At 40.1% G+C, this 10,103-nt stretch overlaps 1 pseudogene across 1 annotated transcript in view; it reads right to left on the bottom strand.

Annotated features, from left to right (window-relative positions):
• Positions 1–2,454: 2,454 nt before the first annotated feature.
• LOC108511996 (putative V-set and immunoglobulin domain-containing-like protein IGHV4OR15-8) overlaps positions 2,455–10,103 on the bottom strand; it is an 8,814-nt pseudogene continuing 1,165 nt past the window's right edge. The window contains exons 3-4 of the transcript XR_001880454.1: positions 2,752–2,778; positions 2,455–2,563 (exon numbers count right to left, since the gene is read on the bottom strand). The product of XR_001880454.1 is annotated as a putative V-set and immunoglobulin domain-containing-like protein IGHV4OR15-8 (transcript). The remainder of the gene's footprint in view (positions 2,564–2,751; positions 2,779–10,103) is intronic.

Here is a 10,103-nt window from a genome sequence, read left to right as displayed (position 1 = left end):
ACAAATCTGAGAGTAAGTGCCCATTCAGGAACAGTGCATGCCTGAACTGAGCTGAAGTTTGGGAAAATCTTTCTCAACCAATGAAAGAAAATAATCCTGTGGGTTATTTTCTTGCCGGGAAGAAAAAACCTGGGTCAAGCAGATAATTGATTTTTTAAATAAAATGTCTTTAATGAATGGAAACATGGTATATGCAAATGTGGAAAATTACTTCAATATCTGTTGCATGCATCTCATGACATCCCTACACTCACCAAAAAAGTTATTAGATAATTTTATACAAGGTGTATTTGATCCTGGGGTTAATGAACTTTTTAAATTGTATTTATTTAGATTTATATTTTCCATCACAAAATTGTGTGCTTAGACAAATTGTGTCATGTCTCAACCATTGCATATCAGTAAGGATAGTTTTAGTGTCGTTAAACAGCGCCCTTCAAACTTATTTTATACCCACTCTCTAAATTCCTGGAATATCCTCTATACGTTTCCTTGACTACAGTTTTGGCTCTTACAGAATTTCAAATAAATCAGATTATACCGTGTCATTGAAATAACTTCCCTGAAGAACATGGGAAATAAAGTTGCTGACCTAAAGAACGTTGAAAATGAGGAAATTCTATGAGTTTAAAGTGAAAAGAAATTACACATAAACACTCTATTCTAGTAGATAAACATGTTTCCCACAAGGGTACAGTTTTACATTTCTGATACTGCTGTGCATGTGTCCTGAAATTGTGCAGCTAAGTAATCAAATGGCATATGGTGGGATGGGGTTCCTCACTTTGCAGTGGGTGGGTATGGACAGTCAATAAAGGAGGACTAGAAAGGTCCATGTGGTAGCATAGTTGGGTGAGAGGCCAGTGTGTTCTCATTTTTAATGCAATAAAGTTACAGAAGATTAGATGCATAAAAGTTTCGATGTGTCCACAAATATGGGTTCATATAAACATGCTCATTTACTAGGTCAGTTGGTTGAAAGGTCCTAGGAGTACTTATACCACATTAACAACACACATACCCAGTATTACAATTTTTTATTTTAATACTATTCTTTAATATCAGAAACAAGCAGTCTTTAGAAAATGACCGATTCTATGTGCGAAAAGGTAATATAGAAAACGTGCTTAGAATGTATTGTAATGCCAGGACACAGGGAAGTGTTCAAAAACAAAAGCTTGAGGTGTGCTGTAAGGATGCAGGATCCAAAATAAATTAGCTCCCAGCACCTAATAAAGCTGTGATGATTTGAACCATAAAATGAATACTGTAGCATGGATCTTCTTCAGAGAGTGAAATAGACATCCATACACCAATACAGATATTAATGGATGACTAAATAGAGAAATAATGGGAAGAATAACACATCTCCTTACAGAAGCATTCCAAATATCTCAGGTGGAGAGTCCTCCGATCAAGTAGGTGAAGCTTAAACACTCATGAGTTGATTGTGTCCTGAGATTAGAGACATGGAAAAAAATAATCACTATTAGTGTATTTTATAATGAGATTTCAGATATAATGCCAAAGCCATTATCTATGGATGAATAAATTTTTTATGTTTTTTTTATCTAAATGTGTGCAAACACACACACACACACACACATTTTTCTGCAATGATCACTGATAAGGGAGTAATAGATAGCCACAGACTTTGAGAAAATAATTCCAAGTCACATATTTGTTAAATGAATTCTTTTAATTTGTTAAATCACTTTTATAGCCAGTATGCAAGTAAACTTACAACTCATCAAAAGAAATGCAATTAAAAATTAACCAACTATCAGGAGAGGCATCTTACCAACAATATATTTATTAGGAACATGTGCATTTAAATAAAAATTAGATACCATTACTTGCCTATTAGCATGGTTAAAATACCCAATTCTCATTATGATAAATGGCAATACGAATGTGGGAAATCAAGGACTATCATGAATTGATGGTGAGAATTCAAAATGCTACATGCACAAAATGAGATTTTTTGGCATTTTTTAAATAGAGATAAAAGTAAACTTAAAATGTGAACTTGTGTTTGTATCGTAGAATATTTACAACACTGATTCAGAAATTCATGTTTACAAAGATTTGTTCAAAGGAAGTTCTTTATCAGATTTGTTAATTTGATTCATTCTCGAATCCCTGAAATTCTCTTACAGAATAAATGCTGTGTGAACAATCTCTCAAATAATTAAAATTTTTTAACTACACATTTATATTTTTCCTTTTCTTTAATGACTTAACGCCATTTTCTAAGAAAGTCTTCAATCTAATAATCTTTGTCATCTCCTCCATGCCAGCACAGCTGCCTCCTCCCTGGGGTTTCTGACATTCTCAGGATATGGGTTCTCACATTGTGTGTCTTGCACAGTAAATCACGGCCGTGTCCTCAGATCTCAGGCTGCTCAGCTCCATGTAGGCTGTGCTCATGGACACGTCCCTGTTGATGGTGACTCAGCCCTGGAACTTCTGCGCATAGTTTGTGTTACCATTTCCAAGGTAGACCCATCCCATCCACTCAAGTCCTTGTCCAGGGGCCTATCGCACCCATTGCATAAAGTAGCTGATGAAGGTGTATCCAGAAGCTTTGCAGGAGACCTTCACTGAGGCCCCAGGCTTCTTCACCTCAGTCCCAGACTGCACCAGCTGGACCTGGGAATGGGCACCTGTGGAGAGGACGCAGGAGCTGATGAAAGCCCCCTTACCTGGTCTCAATCCCGTCCTCATCACCGGGACTTGGCAGCCTCTTACCTGCCGCTGCTGCCACCAGAAAGAGGATCCTCCAAATCCAGTCCATGATGAGGAGCTGCGATGCCTGGGGCTTCTCTAGCTGCGCTGCCTGGGGCTTCTCTAGCTTGGAATTCATTTAACAAATATGTGACTTGGATGTGGTTTCTGGGTGATGCTCTCAGGGCTGAGACATATCCATATTTACCTCAGTGGATCTCAGGTTATTTGCATATTCATGAGTCAGAGCATTTCATAGCTCAAGACCCTGATTCAGGATAAGAAAGGAAAGGTAAATGACACATCAGCCTTACAAGAGTGGGATGCTGATGCTCCAAGCCCTAATCCTCCTTGAGGAAATGCAGGCTGTGCTCCATTTACAAACTTTCGATGTCCAGACATCCTTTCACTGAAGACCAAGCTCCCAGAGGACATGCTCCTCACTGTGAACCCATATTTGATTAGCGTAGAGACCACCTGGATGATTTCTGGAACCATCACTCTCCCTGACACTGAGAAGGTGCCTTGACCTCATCCTAGTCCCATCAGGCATCAGTACAGCTCACTGGTGACTCTGAGAAAGTGACTGCTGATGTCCCATGTGAGTGTCCAGCAGGTCCCTCTGAGATCATCTGGGCGCTCCTGAGACAGTGTCTCCAGCACCTGCCTGGCTTCCTGATCCTCCACGATCTTCAATAGAAACACTCTTGATTTACAGATTTGCCCTGCGATGCACAGTGAGATCTGATTTTCTCTTCTCACGGACGATAGGAATCAGAAGATGTAAGAGAAGTTTGGGGTTCCTGATGAACTCACTGCTCCCAAAATAATCGTAAAGGAATTTGTGTTTTGGATAAGTTTGGGTTTTATTTCCTACTCCATTTAATAGAATTTCATGAACTGTTTACATCCTTTCAGTTCATATCCATAGATCCTCATCTTTCCATATTGATTTCTGACTCACTAGGTCTGTACACCTGCCACACTGTCAGATCCATCACTACCCTGTCACTCACACAATGTAGGCAACATTACTTAACACTAAAGTCTGAATTTTTTATTCGTAGGAATATAGTGCCTCCCAGAATACTGTGTCCTTTCAATTAGTAAAACAATTCCTATCCATTATATCCTCACTATTAAGATATTTACAGTCCTAGAAACCTACTTTGAAAAATAGTTCTTGTTGCCTTATGTTATATGAATGCTTCTGATGTAACAGGACATTTAAAGGCATATCCACTACTTCTTGAACACTTAGGGTTTTGTTGTTGTTGTTGTTGTTGACAAAGGAAGACACAGGCACTGAGAGGAAACCTCGTCCCCAGCCTCCTGTGCACCTGCTCCGGGGCTGGAACCTGAGCTGGGTGGCTCCTGAGTGTCCCCTCCAGCCCAGCCCTTGCCTTGTGAAGAAGCTCCCATGGGGCTCACAAAGCGTTTTCCCTCAGCTTCCCTAACCTAACATGAAATGGCTTTGTCCTGGCTTAGAATAATCCTTCAGTGACACCATACGCTGCTGACCCCATCTCTTGAAACAATTGATTAGCCTTACTAAACCTAATGAACTCTACAGGGAGACCCAAAGCAAGCATTCTATGACCCAGGAGGGAGCTCCTTCTCTAAGCTCCAGATGCACCGAATCAGTGGAAAATGAATCCAAAACCTTACAGGAGATTTGGGTGTGCCTTGTTCCCTGCAGCTGAATGTTGCATCTGAGATTTCCAGCAGGTGTAGATATTTTCAGGTGAGAGCACACTTCATATCCAATATTCCAATAACATCCGTTTTCCCTTCTTCCTAGTGCCTCACCTGTAGAAAGTGCCTCCTACACTGACACTAGGCCCAGTATCTGACTTTCTTCTCCTAGAGATCTAAAGCAAACAGGATACAAGTGGAGACTTGGGAAGTGCATGCCGGTTGTTAATTTCTTTGTCTCAGCTAAGAACCTTGAAAAGCCTTCATGATAAAAGAAGCTGAGGTGAATGAGGGAGTTTCCAAGACCTTGTTTTTAAAAATCTTGAAGTCAGAGGCTTCATATTGCTCTACCGTCCTTGTCTAACTCTCTGTCTTTTTTTCCTAAGTTTCTGTATGTTCTCCTCTGAGTCTGTGCATTGCCACTCTCTCATCTTTAATCCAGAGCCATCATCCTGGTTAGAATGAATTGTGCAGTGCAGGTCAGCACTGTCTGTTCTTACAGTGGAAACCTAGAGAGGCGATTACCTTCCTCTTCTGGGCTGTGACCTTGACCAGGCGTCTCCAGGGGAAAAGCTGAATTTTCTTCTTTACTCCTTTTTGTGGTTTCATTTTCCCTGGACTATTTGCTTACATCTTACCCTATTGGCTAACATTACTCATTCGTATAATAATGGAGGAATCGGGGAGGGATCTGGAATGGGCAGATTTGTCTTCCTCTCACATAGCATAAGCATCTGGAAAAGTTCTTCCCTGTAGGATCTTTTGGAGAAGCCTCCTGGTGTGTGTTTCAGTAATTAAACTTCCCCAATTCTGACCCATAGGAGATGTATTTGGATTGTATTTTTTAGATTCTGGAGATTTCTGGAGGAAAATTCCAGAAGGCTGAGGATTGTGTGGCCCTCTGGAACTGTCATTTCACCCTAGTCCACATCTGTCTTGCAGGCCTCTATAGTGCTTACCATGCACGTGCCTTCAACAGCCTGTGGCTTCTGCAGCTTCGGTTCCAGTTAAGCACGTGTCAACTGCCATTCTGGACATGACCAACTGTCCAGTTTTTGGAGTGGTCATTAAAAAAATGGAACTTCATTCATCTGATGGATTCTAAAAGGTATTGAAGATCACATTGTGCAGATGCCTCTTGACATAAGAATGAGGTGATGACTGTAGTAATCTTTACATTTTGGAGCAAAGCCCGAAAGTACAACCAAAGGTCCTCTTCATGTGTTACTGGAGGCAGAATTCTAATCTGATTACATAGATGGAGCACCTGGTCTCACATAAATGAACAGGCAGGAAAACAGAGAAAGGACATGGCACAATGCTTATTAAAAAGTCTCAGCAATTTTAATTTTCTTCTGAGGAAGCTGAAATTGTGCAAGTAAAACAGTGTGACTGGTCATGTCTCAGGTGATGTTGTGTTCTGAAAAGTGTCTCCAATCCTGGGCTGGATCTAGTAGGTGCACTCAGGCCCCCAAACCTGAAATAGTGACTCTTATTCCTTAAACACAAGACATTCCAGTAAGAAAGCTGTTCTCAGGTGAGCTGCAGAGCAGGGAGGAGGAGACGGAGGTGTCCTTGGCTTCCCAGAATTGCTGAAGCTTGAAGACCAAGGCCACCTCTGAGAGGCAGAGATCCACCTATGAGTACATCACATCAGCTCTGTCTTCAGGAATCTTTGACTGTATGGGAGGATAAGAAACATGATTTATTCCTTTCTGCTAATGCAGTGTGCATCCGAGAAAAAAAATTGAAAATTTTATAAATATTTTTCCGTATTGGGGAAAGAACATGTAGAAATCATGGCAATACAAGTGCTCACTTTAGAGCCTGCAGAAGGAGCAAGTGCACAATTGAGAGAAGGAAGCGCCCTGCCCCAGGAAGCAGGTGCCCTAACATCATCCCCTGAAAACTGTCCTGTAGATGCCACGTGTCAGTGGAACCTGGGCTCGCGTCTGGGATCTTGTGCGTAGTGTGGAGAGCAGAGCACAGCTCCATTCCTCCTCACTGTGTAACCTAGGATGTGGCCTCTTCCTCTGAGCTTCATTCTAATAAGGTGTTAATATAAAATAGCAGCAGTAACTTTATCTGTAACCTTTCAGTTAGGACCCAGTGTTGTTCAGCATTGTTATCACTATTGTTGTCCAAACCCTTAAATATTATAAAAACACCTGTGTGACTCCTCATCTCAGACTTCAGGTGACCACATTGCAGAGAAGACAACTGCTTTGTTTCTGTCATGAACATCGTATTAGAACGGGAAAGTATGTGCACCTTGCTATAGAATTTATCTTAATTATGTTAGAATGGATGAAATTAGAATTAGTAATTGACACTTAGAAATTTAGCTGATGGGATATCTAAGCAAACTCTCGATGGTGTGTCTTCGTTTCTCCTTGCTTATTATAGATCATGTGAGAAGAGACAGGCAAATTAACGAGGAAATGATTGACCAATGGGGAATCAGGTATTTTATAAATAAAGGAGTTTTTCACATCTTCTGGAAACCACATCAAATTAAACAAATTAAGAACTATAAGACATTTTTTCTGCATTCTAGATACATGACTAATACAGACTTAGATTTAAATGCAAAAGAGATAACACAGAAAATGGAAGATTTCTGCAGCCAGAGCGTTTTGCCAAATAGGCAGCTTGAAATTAGTTTGTGATTTTAGCTAAATATTCAAAGAATAAACCGCAGATCCAAGTAAGAAATTATAAAATTTCAAGGTTTAATGACTGGTTGAGAGAAGCTTGAACTAACATTATTTTGATGAATCACACCTCAAAAATAAAACTGTGTCCAGTGGTCCAACTTTTTTCAAGGGGCTGCCTGAGTAAATAATTTCTACTTCCCCTACCTGTGAGTCCTGGCACAGTCTATCATCCTCTAAAACCTGGGGCCACTAAGAGCAGTCAGAAGTCTAAATACTATGAAGGTTTCAGAGACCCAAAATTACTGTCTCTGGGCTGATTGGTGAGGGTGATCTCTATGAGCCTCATCTTGAAAGAGTGTATGGTGGCGTTTGTTGTAAGGAACAGGTAGCAACAAAGACAGTCAAGAAAAACGAAGAAGCAGGGGAACATGGTCCAAACAGAAGAAGAACATAAAGGTCCAGAAACCAACGTCAATGAAAAGGAGGCATACGGATTACCTGGCAGAACATTTAAAGTAAATGTTAGAAGCACATTCAATGAGCTAGTGGCATCATGCAAGAACAGTGTGAGGATTTTAATAGAGATAAAACATTTAGAAGATGACTAAACAAAAATATTGATGCTGAAGAATACAATAAGTCAGCCAAAAATGTTAATAGAAGATTTTAGACCAGACTAGATCAAGTAATAGAAGAAACAGTAAACTCAAAGAAAGATCATTTGAAATAGTTGAGACAGAGAAGAAAAATTTAAAGGAAAGAAATAAAAAAGAGTTAAAGACTTACGAGTCAGGAAGCACAGTGAAAACTAAATTATGCATTGAGGAGTTATGCAAAGATAAGACAAAAGGGGTAGTGAAGGAAGAGGGTGTGTGTGTGTGTGTGTGTGTGTGTGTGAGAGAGAGAGAGAGAGAGACAGACAGAGAGAGAGAGCAAGAGAGAGGTGGAAAGAATATTCAAAGAAGTAATAGCATGGAAATTTTCTAAATCTGGAAAAGCCAATACTCATCTACATTCAAGAAGTTCTGTAAGTTTTAAATAAGGTAAACCAAATGAGAAAAATCAGAGATATTTGAAACCACATTGTTAAAAGGAAATGTTTTTGAAAACAGAAGGAAAAAGAGCAGATTTAGCAGATTTCTCAGCAGCAGGTTTTCAGTTTAGAATGGAGAGGAATTATATTCCATGATGTATGGTTTAGTGATAGAGATTACTTCTGAGAAATGTGTTTCTAGTCAATGTCATCATTGTGCAAGCATCATAGGGTGAACTTACACAAACCTACAGGGAATACCCTACCATGCACAGGCTATGTGGAATATCACAGTGTTTCCAGACAACTAACCTGCGCAGTGTGTTACTGCACTGAACACTGTAGGGAACTTAAACACCGTGGTAAGTATCTCTCTATCTAAACACATCTAAATATGGAACATCTTTAGTGAAAATACGGTATTACAATGTTATGTGGCCACAAACGTATATGTGGTCTATTGTTGACTGAAACATTCTTAGGTGGTCCACGACTGTATTCAAATGGCTGGGGAATAAAGAATGAAAAACAAACAAAAGTCTGCCAAATAAGAAACTTTATCATGTAAATCATTTTATAAAATAAAGGACAGATAAGACCTTTCTGAGAGAAGCAAAAACTAAAGGAATTCTTCACCACTGGACCTGCCTTAAATAACAGAGTCTCAACGAGGTCTGCAGAATAATGACATAGCTGAATCAGCTCCATTCTGGCCTCTGCCATGTGACAGTTTTGTATGAATTTTCTTTCTGCTCTCTCAGGACTTTTTTTCTCTCTCAACTTCTAACTCCATTCTCCTTTTAATTGTCAGTTCATTGAAAAGATTCATATTTAGCTAAGAACACTGAAAACTTTGGAAAAAAATTTAATTACCTGTCTTCACAGATGCCCATCTGTTTTTTTCTTGTTTTCCTATGGGTATGGCCCTTGTTTCTACTTCAGTCCAGTCCTTATTTCCATACGCATGAGGCGTCCAACCATCAAACACCCAGGAACATCTTGGAGGAAGGGACCCTACCATCTGCCTCATCAGTCTTCAGGTGCACAGTGGCCATTCCTTCAGCTGTTGCATGTGCTTTAGGGCTTTCCATTCAAAAGTGTATTTCACTACCCCCCAAATAAAGTTCCTAGACCTTAAAAAGTGATGTGGTGTTGGGGGCATTGACAGCCAAATTTCATTGTAAGTCTCTTCTGCCCTTCGTAATTGAGGAAGACTGGGAAGAAGGGAACAAAACTCAGACCTCATGTAGCTCCTCATTTAGCAATAAATTCAGTGCAAATTTAGAAAGTTGAAGACATAGAGTGATGTTGGTGTGGTTTTCTGTGGCATGTTAAGGAGACAGTAGAAGATGGTCACTGGTCTGTCTCCATCCAGCTGGTACCCATTGTCCATTACTTAGGTCATCAGAAAAGACAAAAGACAACTTTTGTGACAAAGCCCCAAGGGCTTCTTGAAAACACTTTGCCCAGAAATTGGCCAACAGGGACATGACAAGATTTTATATCAGAGCTACTCTTTTTTGCCTACTTTATGTAGAAATCTGAGAGATGTGCCCAGCCTCCGGGGGCTGATTCTTCCTCCAGGGGACAGCGCTAACAGAGTTATGTGGTATTAGTCGGTCTGGGTCTTCATAAGAAGACAACACGGAGTGGGTGGCTTAAACAACAAATATTGATTTTCTTACAATTCTGAAGTCTGAATGTTGAAGATCAAGGTGCTGGCAGGGTTGGCTCTTGGTGTGGCTTCTTCCTGGCTTGCACTGGGGCACCTTCTAATACACTGCGTCTCCACATGGCCTCTTCTCTGCTTGCACGTGAAAAGTGAGAGGTCTCTGGTGTTTCTTCCTCTTCTTATAAAGACAGCACGTCTATTGCATTAGGTTCTCACACTTCTGACCACATTTAACCTTAATTGTATCATTAAAATTCCAATATAGATCCATTCAATTTAAGGTTTCAGCTTATGAATTTCTTTTTTTTTTTTTTTTTTT

Source organism: Rhinopithecus bieti, unplaced genomic scaffold, assembly GCF_001698545.2.
Source record: "Rhinopithecus bieti isolate Rb0 unplaced genomic scaffold, ASM169854v2 scaffold_29831, whole genome shotgun sequence".
NCBI lineage: Eukaryota > Metazoa > Chordata > Mammalia > Primates > Cercopithecidae > Rhinopithecus > Rhinopithecus bieti.
The sequence above is the reverse complement of the archived record's forward strand: the minus strand, read 5'-3'. Positions and strand labels throughout refer to the sequence as shown.